This window comes from Rutidosis leptorrhynchoides, chromosome 8 (genome assembly GCF_046630445.1).
Source record: "Rutidosis leptorrhynchoides isolate AG116_Rl617_1_P2 chromosome 8, CSIRO_AGI_Rlap_v1, whole genome shotgun sequence".
NCBI classification, from domain to species: domain Eukaryota; kingdom Viridiplantae; phylum Streptophyta; class Magnoliopsida; order Asterales; family Asteraceae; genus Rutidosis; species Rutidosis leptorrhynchoides.
The window spans coordinates 161,112,578-161,127,069 of record NC_092340.1 but is presented as its reverse complement, the minus strand read 5'-3'; positions in this window follow the sequence as shown (position 1 = coordinate 161,127,069).

Here is a 14,492-nt window from a genome sequence, read left to right as displayed (position 1 = left end):
ATGGGTTTTAATGGGCGATTTTAATGCATCGCTTAGTATAGAAAACTCTCAAGCTGGAACTTCAAGATCAACTATTGATATGCACGAATTCCTGGAATGTGTTGAGGAAGGAAATACAAGTTTCGGATAATAACTATACCGGATTTCACTATACATGGAATCAAAAACCTAACTCTAACTCGGGGACTTTGAAGAAAATAGATATAGTATTGGTGAATGATGGGTTCTTGGAAGCATTTACTAACTCGTATGCTCAATTCCTGCCTTATAGGATATCTGATCACTGTCCAGCTATCTTAAAGATTCCGATGAATTTGACTAAAAAGACGATACCGTTTAAGTTTTATAACTTTATCGTTCATAAAGATAATTTTAAGCCGATTGTTGCAGCTGCTTGGACAAAGAACATAGAGGGACATCTTATGTTTTCTGTGATCACGCGTCTTAAGGATCTAAAGAAGATTCTAAGGAAATTAACTTGGGAGAAAGGGGATATTCATAAACAGCTGGTTCAGCTGCAGTTGGATCTTGACAAGGCTTAATCGCGAGCTGATTTTAATCCTCATGATACTTTGGTAAGAGATCTAGCTAGTAAGGTCATGAAAGAATTCAATGAGGCTGTCATTGAAGAGGAGAGACTTTTAAAACAAAAATCCAAGATTGAATGGCTTCGTGTAGGTGACAGTAACTCTAGCTATTTTCATCATGTTGTGAAAGGGCGCATTAATAAAAACCGTATTCAGGAGGTTGCAAATAATAGAGGTGAGATTGTTGAAGGTAGTGCAGTCCCTAATGTCTTTATTGATCACTATAAGCAGTTTTTGGGCCAAGCTGAGCTTTGTCAAAGCTTGTCTAATCCTTCTGATCTATTTGTCAACAAACTATCCGAAGAGGAGACGAATTTTATGATTCGTGTTGTGACACCTAATGAGGTTAAGGACGCAATGTTTGATATCGGGTGGAATAAATCTCCGGGGCCTGATGGATATTCCTCAGCTTTTTTAAAAAGGCATGGGAGGTCGTCGGTGGTGACGTTACTGCTGCTGTTCAACAATTTTTTCAGAATGGTCAGATTCTTACGGAGATAAATCACACATTGTTATCCCTTCTTCCTAAGACTCAAACGCCGAATGTAGTAAATGACTTCAGGCCCATTTCGTGTTGTAACACCATTTATAAATGTATCAGTAAGGTCATTACAAATCGGATCAGAACATGTTTGGATTAACTTGTTAGTCCAAACCAATCGGCATTCATTCTAGGGAGGTGAATCTCGGATAACATTATGATTACGAAAGAGCTAATGAATAATTATCACACAAACCATGGTAAACCTTGATGTGCATTCAAAGTAGTTCTTTGATCTGGTGTAAGACCCAAGTTCGATTGGTACATAAAGGTGAATATATTATAAAGCTGCCAGAATCAGTTCCAGCAGGGGGCCGCGGCACGACCATTAGGTCCGCGGCGCGACCATCGTCAGACACTAATTCTTTGTTTTAATTTAATTAAACGTGGGGCATTTTGGTCTTTTCACTTGAGGCTGGATTAAAAGCCACTAAAAGCCTAGTTGGAGTCCTTAGTTCACATCCACCAACCTTATCATTTCTCCCATTCAATTTTAGAGTGAGAAACACTTTGAGAGAGAGAAAGCTCAAATCAAGGAGGAAGAAGTTAATTTCGGGCCAAAGCGCGTGTATTAAAGTTATTCATCTAGTCAATAGCTACGTTGTGATTGTGGTGGTAGGTCGTAATCTTGATTTCCTTATTTTAATTGATTAATGGTTGGGGTTTTAGGTTAGTGATGAACACAAAACCCATTGTTGGTGATTTTGGGGGTTTTTGGGTGAGGACTCAAGAATGACTAACCTAGGGTTTCAAAGTGATAATTGGTGTTTATGAGTCTTAAATGGTTAGTTAATCACTAACACACTTTGATATTTAGTAAGTGGGTGTTATTTGGGTATGTTGATGACCCAAATTGGTGTGTTAACCTTGAAATGGGTCAAATGAGTCTTTGATGACCTAAGTTGTTAAATAAGTATGAAAACACACACCAACCTTGAGTTAATAAGTGTATTAAGACCATATTTGGCTAGTGCTAGGGTTTTGGTGAAGTTGACCTAATATTGGGGTTAAGAGTGCAAATGGGTCGAAATTGCACTATGGGTCAAAATGACGCTAGGATGGTGAGTGAGTTGGTTGACCAACTTGATTGTGTGATGATTATATGCATAATGTAATAGGTACGTTACATTGAAGGTTGCAAGCTCGATTATCTTTCACAAAAGACTTTAAGGTGAGTGGAATAATTATATGCGTAGGTATATAATGTATTTATTTGTGGTAGCGTGAGATGTGAAGTGTCGATGTGCTAAGACACCACATTTCACGTGATGAGTGAAGTGTCGATGTGTTAAGACACCACTCGGGGTGAAGTATCGACGTGTTAAGATGCCACCCTAAATAAGATGAAGAGTGAAGTGTCGACGTGTTAAGACACCACTCAGAGTGAAGTATCGACGTGTTAAGATGCCACTCCAAGAACTATCACAGGTGAAATGTCGACGTGTTAAGACGCCACCCGGGGTGAAGCATCAACGTGTTAAGATGCCACCCGTGGGATTAGTGTACGACGTGTTAAGTACTCTAATGGTTGTTATGAACACCGATGGAAAATTTGAGTACCATCCCTTGTACGATTGGTTAACCATGGTTATGTGTTGTAGTGTAGCATATTATATTGTTTCGATTATATGCTATTGATTATGCTAGTTGCGGTATTGGAGGTTATTAGCTTTGTACTTGAGATGGTATGCTAATTATATTGCTAGCGTATATGCGGTATATTTGTAAGTGTTTGCAAGTAGGTATATTATATATGTATGTGTATAATTATTGCATTCACTAAGCGTTTGCTTACCCTCTCGTTGTTTACTTTTTTTAGGCTCCGGCGTGGACAAAGGAAAGGGTATACGTTTGGAGTAGCGATCTCCCTTATTGATTATGCTAGAGAATAGCTTTTGAAGTTCGACCTAGAATTGGGTAGTTTAATCCCAAAAACCATGCTCGGGTTTTGTTTGGTAATTAAATTTGTCCGTCGAAACTTATATTTTGGTGTGTAAATGGGCGAATGATGCCCGGTGGTCAATTACTTGAACGGGAGTCTTAAACTCATAAACTTCGCTTATTTACGTGACGTGAAGCCCTTTTGAAATGTTGTTTTCGTATTCGCGGAAATTGGCACTTGTGTAAATTTTATTAAGCTAGAATCAGCTCCAGAGTGTTGTCGCACCGCTGTGATGACCCGGAGATTTCCGACCAAATTTAAACTTAATCTTTATATGACTTCGATACGATAAGCAATGTATGTAATGTTGAATTTAGAAAATTATGGAAACGATGTTCATATATTCAATTGACCTTCGACTGCTCTCGACGATTCACGAACAATTGTTTGTAAATAAATATGTATATATATGTAAATATAAGGATGTATAATAGTTAGAAGTAATGAAGCATAACTTAAATTAAATATGTAAAATAAAATACAATTTAATTAATTGAGTTGAATATGTAAAGTAGTATATAAAATAATGAAGTTGCTAATAAATATATATATATATATATATATATATATATATATATATATATATATATATATATATATATATATATATATGAATCTATACATAATTAATGTTGTATGTATATTATAATATATATATAAAATGTATAAATATTAAATATTCCATATATGTTATTATATCATATTAATAATAAAGACTAAGTACAATTTAAAATATTAAAGTTATATTACCAACCTTACTTTCATTATAAATGCTAATATTTATATTATTAATATTATTATATAATATATGTAGAATTTGATATGTATAAGTTATCATGATTAAAAATTATTATTGTTAGTATTATGATTATTATTATTAATCTTTAATGTTAATGTTAAATATTGATATATGTAATATTAATATTATTATTTATAATATAAAATATATAGATATGAAATTGAAAACATATAACTTATTATAATTATTACTTGTATTATCATTAGATATTATTATCATTAAAAATCAATATTTTATTATTATCATTAATAATATTATCATTATCATTTTTATAATTATTATTATTATTATTAATGTTATTATTATTATTATTATTATTAATAAAATTATTATATTATTAGTATTATTGGAATTATTATTATTTCTACAATCATTAACAAAATATTATTATTATTTTTAATATAATTATTATTAGTATTATTATTATTATTATTAATATAATTATTATTATTATATTTATTAGTTATTAATATTAATTATATATGATATAAAATCAAGAAAATCGTACAAATTGGTTACAAGTTACAATCAAACTGTATTAAAAATTTGTTTTTGTCTTCTAAATCATTACACATCGTAATCAATCGTACAGGTAGATTGAAATCCAGCTAACCATCGATATTTTTTTTCTTAATTTTTATATCTGTCAAATTCATGTCGGGTATTGTTAAGGGTCGACGTCACAATTCACTACACAACAATTATGAATCGATTATAAGCATTAAGACCCCATTTCGTTATTCAAAAAAATTCATTTATCACTACACTGAGAAATAAAATCAGAAAAAATATAAAGAACAGTCGACGGCTCTGTATTTGGGTTATTTTTATCAAAACCTTGAATTCGAAACCAATTTCAAAATGTGTTAATGTAGTTTTGTTTGGAATATTTTAAACGATCTTTCTGGAAAATTTAGTAATCCAATTTATCAAATTGAGTCTTAATTTTGAAGTCAAAGTTTAAAATTTAAAAGTCAAAAGGTTTTATTCTTAGCAAAATTGGAGATCGTATTGATGTTTCAAGCTAAAGTAGTGATCCAGAAAGTTTTTAGGAATGTTTTAATATCTATTTCATGTTGTAAGTTTCGTCAAAAACGTTTTGGATTTTGAAATTTGGATTTGAGTTGAAACTATCTTCATCACGTCCACATCAGGTTATTTTTTTCGTTTTTTTTATTGAACCAGCAGTAATTACCGACTATTTCAATTAAAATTCTAGTTCAAACATTATTTAGTTAATTGATTTGGAGTTGGGTTCCTGGTCAGTGTAAGCGATAAAGATGAAGAAGATAGGGGCGAGTAATTAATATGAAATAAGTATATTAGGAAACAGATTAATTCAGGAAAGTGTTAAGCAGAGGAATGGTTAGGCATTTGACGGGTATTCGAGAGGTCACGGGTTTGAGTCCTGGCGGTGGAGTAATCTTTTTAAACAAGTCTTCAAAGGTTGTATTCATTATTATTATTATTATTATTATTATTATTATTATTATTATTATTATTATTATTATTATTATTATTATTATTATTATTATTATTATTATTATTATTATTATTATTATTATTATTATTATTTTTATTATTATTATTATTATTATTATTATTATTATATTTGCCATGATAGGTGTTATTATTATTAACATTATTATTATTATGATATTATTGTTAAAATTATTAAATTATGATAATTATTATTACTCCTAATATTTAGAAATATCATTGTTTTAATCAAATAAAGAGTATTATCAAATTCGTTAACCTTAGTATAAGTATCATAATTACAATTAGGATTATTGTTATTATTATGATTATTATTGACATTATTAGTATTACAAATATTATCGTTACAAATATTATAATTTTCTTTATAAGTATTAGAAACATAAATTTTCATTAATACTCTTATAAGTAAGGTTATTATAAATCTTGTCATTTTGGTGTTATTATTATTAATACGAGTATGATTAATATTAATATTAGTATCACTTTTGTAACTATTAGTATTATTAATCTTATAACTAGATAAAAGTATCATTATTAACAATATCATTACTATTATTAAAATTATCATTTTTAATGAAGTTATTATTAGTATTATTATTATTCTTAGTAATAAAACATTAATATCAAAACCATCATTTCTAAACAAATAAATATTTTGAATATAAAACATATTTATTACATATACTACAATTATATTAATAAGCCATATAACTATATATAAAGCATATTAACCTTATAAAAACTTATATACTACAAATTAGGTATTTTCAAGATATAGACATATTAATATAACTATATAAATAATAATCATTTTCAAATATATATATAAACAAAATATATAATACATAGGGTTTTAAGATATGAAATTGTTCGATTACAAGTATATATTTTAATGTATATATACGAATGATATAGGTTCGTGAATCCGAGGCCAACCCTGCATTGTTCAGTTGTTCAATATAGTCATATGTATTTTTACTACAAAATATATTAGGTGAGTTTCATTTGCTCTCTTTTTAAATGCTTTTGCAATATATATTTTTGGGACTGAGAATACATGCGCTGCTTTTATAAATGTTTTACGAAATAGACACAAGTAATTGAAACTTCATTATATGGTTGAATGATCGAAGCCGAATATGCCCGTTTTACTTGGTAACCTAAGAATTAGTAAACCAGTCTACTAATTGAAGCGAATCCTAAAGATAGATCTATTGGGCCCAACAAACTCCATCCGTTGTAGCGGATGCTTTAGTACTTCGATATTGTTTTATCATGTTCGAAGGATTTCTCGGAATGATAGGGGATATTCTTATATGCATCTTTTTAATGTCGGTTACCAGGTGTTCAATCCATATGAATGATTTTTGTCTCTATGCACGGGACGTATATTTATGAGAAATGAAAAATGAAAATCTTGTGGTCTATTAAAATGAGGGAAATGATTATTTATGTTAAACTAATGAACTCACCAACCTTTTGGTTGACACTTGAAAGCATGTTTATTCTCAGGTATGAAAGAATCTTCCACTGTGCATTTGCTCATTTTAGAGATATTACTTGGAGTCATTCATGACATATTTCAAAAGACGTTGCATTCGAGTCGTTGAGTTCATCAAGAATATTATTAAGTCAATTATAGTTGGATATATTATGAAATGGTATGCATATCGTCAACTTTCGATGTAATGAAAGTTTGTCTTTTAAAAACGAATGCAATATTTGTAAAATTGTATCATATAGAGGTCAAGTACCTCACGATGTAACCAAATATAATGTATTCGTCCTGATGGATTCGGACGGGTTGTTAGAGTCGCGACCTCTTTGGGGCGCGCCGTGACATTAAGCGCATTTTGGTATCAGCTTTGAGATGGGTTCTGACCTTCAGTCCCCGTTGTAGGCCGCGCCGCGGCCAGATGTACCGCGCTGCGGTATTTTCTTGACAGGCTTGGCCTGTCCCCCTTTTAAAAAAAAAAATTTGCGGAGTTTAACGGGTTGGGTCGTTACATCTGGACTGTTGGATCAATTTCTTTGAAACCTATAAATAGCCACATCTCTTCAATATTTTCACTTTTTACAACCTTCATATCTTCCATCGTTTTCTTCTTCAAAAACCAACAGTTTTTTCACAAAAAGAGGTACCCTTTCTTCTTCTCTCTGGTCATTACTTTTTCTATCAATTTGTAGTTTTTTTACCTTTACGTATTTATACATATGGCGGATCAGTCTTCCACGTTGACTAGCGTAGACATCGTTGAGTCCTCTGCTAGGGCGGTTGTTGTCACGACCCTACTTTTTTCCGTTATCTTTTTCTATTAAGTATTTAACTTTCGTTAACTAGTATCCTTGCCATGTCATTTTATTTGATTAGATTATTTTCTATATAAATTAAATAATATTTCTATATTATTTATTAAATGAAAAGGTGTGTTTACATGATAGTACATTCCTACGTATGATGTTGTTATTCGAAGAATCGTCTCGGTTTTCAAACCAACGATTATATATATATTCGTGATTTCTAAATCCGAATTCTTTTATGTGACATTCCTATGTCATTCGAAATAATAGAATATTCCTATATTTTATTTCATGAATTAATATTCTTCTCGCGTATCATAAATCGCGTAATGTTCTAATATTCGGATCGGGTCCTTTTTTTATCATTCGGGTCAAGGTCAAAGAGCCAAAATTAATGAATTTTACCATTTTAGCCCAATATAGTTTCTTTATTTTGACAGCCCAATGGACTAGTCCATCTTCCTTTTAAATTGTATTTAGCCATTATATATAAGTTAGATAATTATGAATAAGATTAATTAAAGGAAAAAAATAAAATAAATAATAATACTCCTCAAACGACCCATGTAGGGTGTATCCATGTTGATTTCTTTTATTTTTATTTTTATTTGTGTTGTAGTGGATAAGTGTAAAAAAAAAATAATAAAAATAATACTTCGAAAAAAAAAACTCGACCGAATTATTCAAGGCATTTAGTTCTATCACAATTACACAAACACATCATCAGGATAATATCAAGTTAAAAAAAAAAAAAAAAACTTATAGAATATATTGCTCCATATGATTTAGGACGCCAAAAAAATAAGGAGGAAATTACATCCCACAAAATTAGGCCAAGTATTTTATTTCGTAAATAGTTAAGATTATCCCTAAACCTTATCATTTAAATAATTTAATCTACAAAATAAAAAATTATACGTATTCTCTTTGTGTTCCTTTCGAGCCGCTCTACGTTTCTATATCTCTCTTTTTCTTGTTGGGTAATTTCTATAAACTCCATCTTTTTTAGTTATTACTTATTATTATGTTATTTTAGTTGTATGATTAGTTGTAGTGCTTGTGGATAATTTTTATGGTGTTTGGATAATTAAAACATGTTAAAAAGTTAATTTTTAATAATTATTAAATTGGGTCAGATCTGTAATCTGCATTTTTTGGAACCGTGTCATGTTTTCTTGATGAAAATTTGTAGCTCATCGTGTTCCTCTCGATGAGTAGTACGATTTTCGTTTAGGATTCGTCTTAAACGAACGTATAGAACTCAATATACGAATCTTTAAAGTTTACATAAGATTTAAAAAAAAAAATATTCAGCAGCTTTTGTATCGAAAAATGTGTCTGACCTGAACTGATTGGATGACACCATCATGTCGGGTTCATCGATACGATTAAAAGTGTATAATATACGTTAAAAACGGACGTGCGGATCAAAAGTTATACGCGATTGAAGTTTGTATAAATTATATGTATATAATAATTAATGGCAGTTGTATGTGCCTCGAAAAATGAGCCTGATCTGAGCAGATTGAATGTCACCATCGTGTCGGGATTGTGTTTGCGACTCAAAAATATATAAAGAACATTAAAATCTGACGAACGGTTAGAAAGTTAGGATTAAAACAAGTTTTGGAATATATATTCATATAAATACGAAACTGATCAGGTCCGCCTCGGTTCGCGTGCCAGATCTGGGGAAAACTAACTTAACCGATGTAACGGGATTGTTGAGTTATTCAATTTGCATATATAGATCGTTAAAAACCGACGTGTCGTTTGCCCGTTACGAATCATTAAAAATCGTACAAATTAAACATATAAAAAAATGTGATTAATTAAAACTTATGGTAAATTGAATTATTATTTAATAATATTTTAAATAAAAAAATTATTTAAAACTTAGGATATAATTATTTATTAATTACTTATGCTACCAAATGACTATTAAAATTCATTATGTTTATTAATTCATAAATAAATAATTACTTATGTTATGAATTAACTAATATTTAATCAATCAATACTTATAATATAATTTAATTATTTTAAAATTTAATAAATACTTATGTTATATATTAATTATTATTTAATTATCAAATACTTATGTTATAATTAATATTTCATTATTTATTCATATACTTGTAGAATAAATAATATCTAATCTATATAGTCTAATAAACCTCTAAAATGATGACATCATCATTAAGCTAAATTACCTTTTTACTTTTCATGATTATGATGTCATAATTATATATTAATATAAATAAAAAAATAATATAAAATCTTTTATAAAAGGAAATATTAATCTCTCATAAATTGTAAATTTATTTTTCTAAAAAAATTTAAAAGACATTTATTATTATTAATAATAATTATTTTTATTATTATTATAAATAATAATATAAATAATTAACTTTGAGCGAACTTTATATTTGTAAAATCAACGACAAGTTTCTTAGTCGGAATCCGTGGTTTCACGGGACAATAAACTAAATGACTTTAACATTTATATTCACTTAATACATACCATATCATTAAACTGTTTCGTTTAAACAAACACGTGTTTCCACAGGTCATTTCACTAGTTATTAATTAAAATACTTATATTATATTAAACAATGTTGTAATATATGACATTAAATATCAAGGTTGACTTGGGTTAACTGGAGTTGACTTTTAGTTAACTTTTCAGTTGACTTTCTCATTTAACTTTCGTTTGACTTAAGTTGACTTTCTAAATAAAGAAACCTTCTAAATAAGGTAACTTTCCTAAAATAGAAATTTTTCTTAAGATAGAAACTTACTAAAAGTGAAAAACTTTCTAAAAATGGAAACCTACTAAAAATAGAAAGCACACATAAAAACTTATTCAAATCTTTTGTCACTTAACTCCAAAACCACTTCAAGCACCAGGACTATCATACTATGACCCAACCTAAGTTAGATATATTCTGACCAACTTTATTATTTAGGTTGGAGTTTAGATCACTCTTGATCTACTTTATTCGGGTACTTGTTAACTCTTTAGTGCATTCTAAGGTGTGTTATAGTCCAACCTTTTCTATAATGTTTTAAATCTTTTTGGGATGAGAATACATGCTTTTTGTTTTACATATTAGACACAAGTAATTAAAAATGGTAAATTATTCATTTGTGAGTTGAACAAAAATATACCTTAGCTTGGTAACTTGTAGCTACGGGCTCTGTACCATAAGCGCGAATCCTATTAATAGATCTGTCGGGCCTGACTGCCCCATTCCTTCCTAGTCGTGCTAGTTTTCAAGGGAATGTTTAGTCCTTCGTTAGAAGATACACGTGTTAGGTGTATGATCCATAAAAGGGTAGATAAACCGAGTTAAGTTGGGTTACCAGGTGCTCACGGGATAAATGTAATAATATTTTTAAGTTCGTTTCTCAACATTAAATCTTGTGGTATAATTTAATTCAAGTTGTTTTATTAAACATATATCTCACCAACATTCTTATGTTGACAGTTTACTCGCATGTTTTATTCTCAGGTGATGATTGATTATTTGCTTCCGCTGGCTAGAGAATCTGCATATTGTGTCGCAGATTTCATTTAAACACTATTACTGTTGCATTCACTTTTCATACATTTTATTATTATGGTTATTGGTTAACGTTTTGTGTCAACATTGGTTGTCTTTAAAACTTTTAAAATATTTGGATTTCCTTTTTGGGTAATCCCTTTCAATAAATGAATGCAATGGTTGTTTAAAAATGTTCATATAGAGTTTTCGATCAAGGTTATGGGACCAAGTAAACGTTGGTCGTCAAGGTTAATTTGATGGGACGTTTCAGTTGGTATCAGAGCCTTGGTTGTAGGGAACTAGGCGGTCTTAATGTGGTTAACCCCGAGTCTATAGGGTGCATTAGAGTCTAGTCTACAGCCTGACCTTTTATTGTAATAGCATAATTATGCGTTATATGTTTATTAATGGAATAAATATAGGATACATCTTTATTATTCTCTCTCTTCTATATAATTGTGATTATTATCGTGGTATAATAAATGTGAGATGTGATTCTTGACATGCTACATGCTATATGTGGAATATGGTTCTCATCATATTACGTATGCATTATAAGTTTATTATTTGATAACTATCACAACTATTATGTTATTATTCTTTAACTATTATCATAGTTATAACCACTATTTCTATACCCATCATATGTTCTAATCATAACACTAGTATTATCCTTAATACTAACGGTAGTGTTATTCTGTGTTGAAGATCATGCCTCTTCGTGAATCTAATGAAGCTCGCTTTCAGCGATTGTTGGCAGAAGGTATCGCTGCTGCCACTGCTGCTATGGCCACAACTCTTCAGAATAATATCAATAATAACAACAATGGCAATAATGGGAATGGAAATGGGAACCAATCTGGTTGTTCTCATAAGACCTTTATGGGAAGTAAGCCTAGGAGTTTTGTGGTACAGAAGGACCCGTCGGTCTTTCACATTGGTTTGAGAAGCTGGAATCTATATTCCGAGCTAGCAGGGTCCGAGAAGAGGATAAGGTGAACTTCGCCAGCTGCACTTTAAAAGATAGTGCATTGACCTGGTGGAACAATCATTTTAGTGCTGTTGGGGATGAGGTGGCATATGGCCTTACTTGGGAAGCTTTTAAGCAAAGAATGATCACCCGCTACTGTCCGAGGGGTGAACTTAAGAAACTAGAGACTGTGCTTAAAAATCTGAAAATGAAGGGAAACGACATTGATGTGTATGATCAGCGATTCTTTGAATTGACTCTTATGTGTCCCAATGCTTTTCCTACCGAAGATCTCAAGATCGAGGCTTATATTGAGGGATTTTCTGAGTTGATTGAAGTTGGGGTTGAATCAAGTGAACCTCAAACTATTGAAGTTGCCATATCTATGGCACACAAGTTAAATGATAAGATTCTGCGTAAGGCAAAGAAGACCCCGTCTGGGGAGACTAGCAATGAGGTTGCTAAAAGAGATGAGAGTGGGAAGCGAAAATGGGAAGGTAACCGCAACTCAAATCACAATCAACATAAGAGGCACAATAACTCGGGTTCTAAGCAGGGTAATTAGCGTCAGACGTGCCCAAGGTGCTACAAGCCCCATACTGGGTACTGTACAGTTGTGTATTCCAATTGCAACAAATAGGGACACATTGCCATTGATTGTAAGAGCCCTGTTTCTAATACTGCTGCAAAGGAACCTACTAAAAGGAAGGATAAAGTTGTTGCATCGAAGGTTTGTTATGGGTGCGGGAAACCAGGGCATTTTATTGATTCGTGCCCGGATAAGAATAAAAATGGTGGGAACGCACGTGGTAGGGCGTTCAACATTAATGTCAGAGATGCGAAAGAGGATCCTGAGTTGGTTACTGGTACGTTTTCAGTCAACAATTTACTAGTTCATGTTCTATTTTATCCTGGTGCGGATTTATGTTTTGTGTCTAGCAAACTAAGTCCTAAAATCATTACTCCATTGTCGACCTTAGACTGAAAGTATACTGTAGAAGTAGCTAGTGGTAATTTACTTAAGGCTGAAAAAGTGTATCGTAACTGTAGTATAACTTTGGGTGATAGAAGTTTTGAAGTGGACTTAATACCTATTGAGTTAGGAAGTTTTGATGTAATAATTGTTATGGATTGGCTATCCAAGAATCGAGCTGAGATTGTTTGCTATGATAAGGCTATTCGTATTCCTCAAGTAGATGCAGAACCGTTAATGATCTATGGTGATAAGAAGTGTAAGCAGTTGAACCTCATCAGTTGTTTGAAAGTTCAGAAGTATCTCAGGAAGGGGTGTCATGCTATTCTTGCTCACGTGAGTAAACCTGATCCGAAAGAGAGACAGTTGAGTGATGTAGCAATCGTCCGCGACTTTCTCGAAGTATTTCTGGAGGATTTACCCGGACTTCCACCGCACCAAGTGGTAGAGTTTCAAATTGATCTAGCACCGGGTGCTGCTCCTGTAGCCCGTGCGCCCTACAGATTGCTCCATCCGAACTCCAAGAACTCGCAAGTCAACTTCAAGAATTATTAGAGAAGGGTTTCATTCGTCCCAGCTCTTCCCCGTGGGGAGCTCCTGTTCTTTTCGTTAAGAAGAAAGATGGTTCGTTCAGACTGTGTATTGACTACCGAGAATTGAACAAACTTACCATCAAGAATCGTTATCTACTCTCGAGAATCGATGATCTGTTCGATTAGCTACAAGGTTCATCCGTTTATTCAAAGATTGATCTTCGCTCCGGTTATCATCAACTCCGTGTTAAAGAAGCCGATATTCCAAAAACCGCATTCCGAACTCGTTACGGCCATTATGAATTTTTGGTTATGCCATTCGGACTGACTTACCCACATGCTGTGTTCATGGACCTCATGAACCATGTGTGTAGTCCGTATCTGGACAAGTTTGTCATTGTCTTCATTGATGATATCCTTATCTACTCGAAGAACGACTAAGAGCATGAAGAGCTATACGCTAAGTTTTCAAAGTGTGAGTTTTGGTTGCAAGAGGTGCAATTCCTCGGTCACATTGTTAGTCGACAGGGAATTCAAGTAGATTCTGCAAAAATTGAAGCCATTGAAAAATGGGAAACTCCAAAGACTCCGAGACAAATACGTCAATTCTTATGTCTCGCTGGTTATTACCAAAGGTTTATCCAAGATTTTTCTAGGATAGCGAAACCTCTTACTGCATTGACGCATAAGGGATGGAAGTATGTTTGGTCTGTTGAACAAGAAAATGCGTTCTAATTGTTGAAAAAGAAGTTAACTTTAGCACCTATATTATCACTACCCGAGGGGAACGATGAT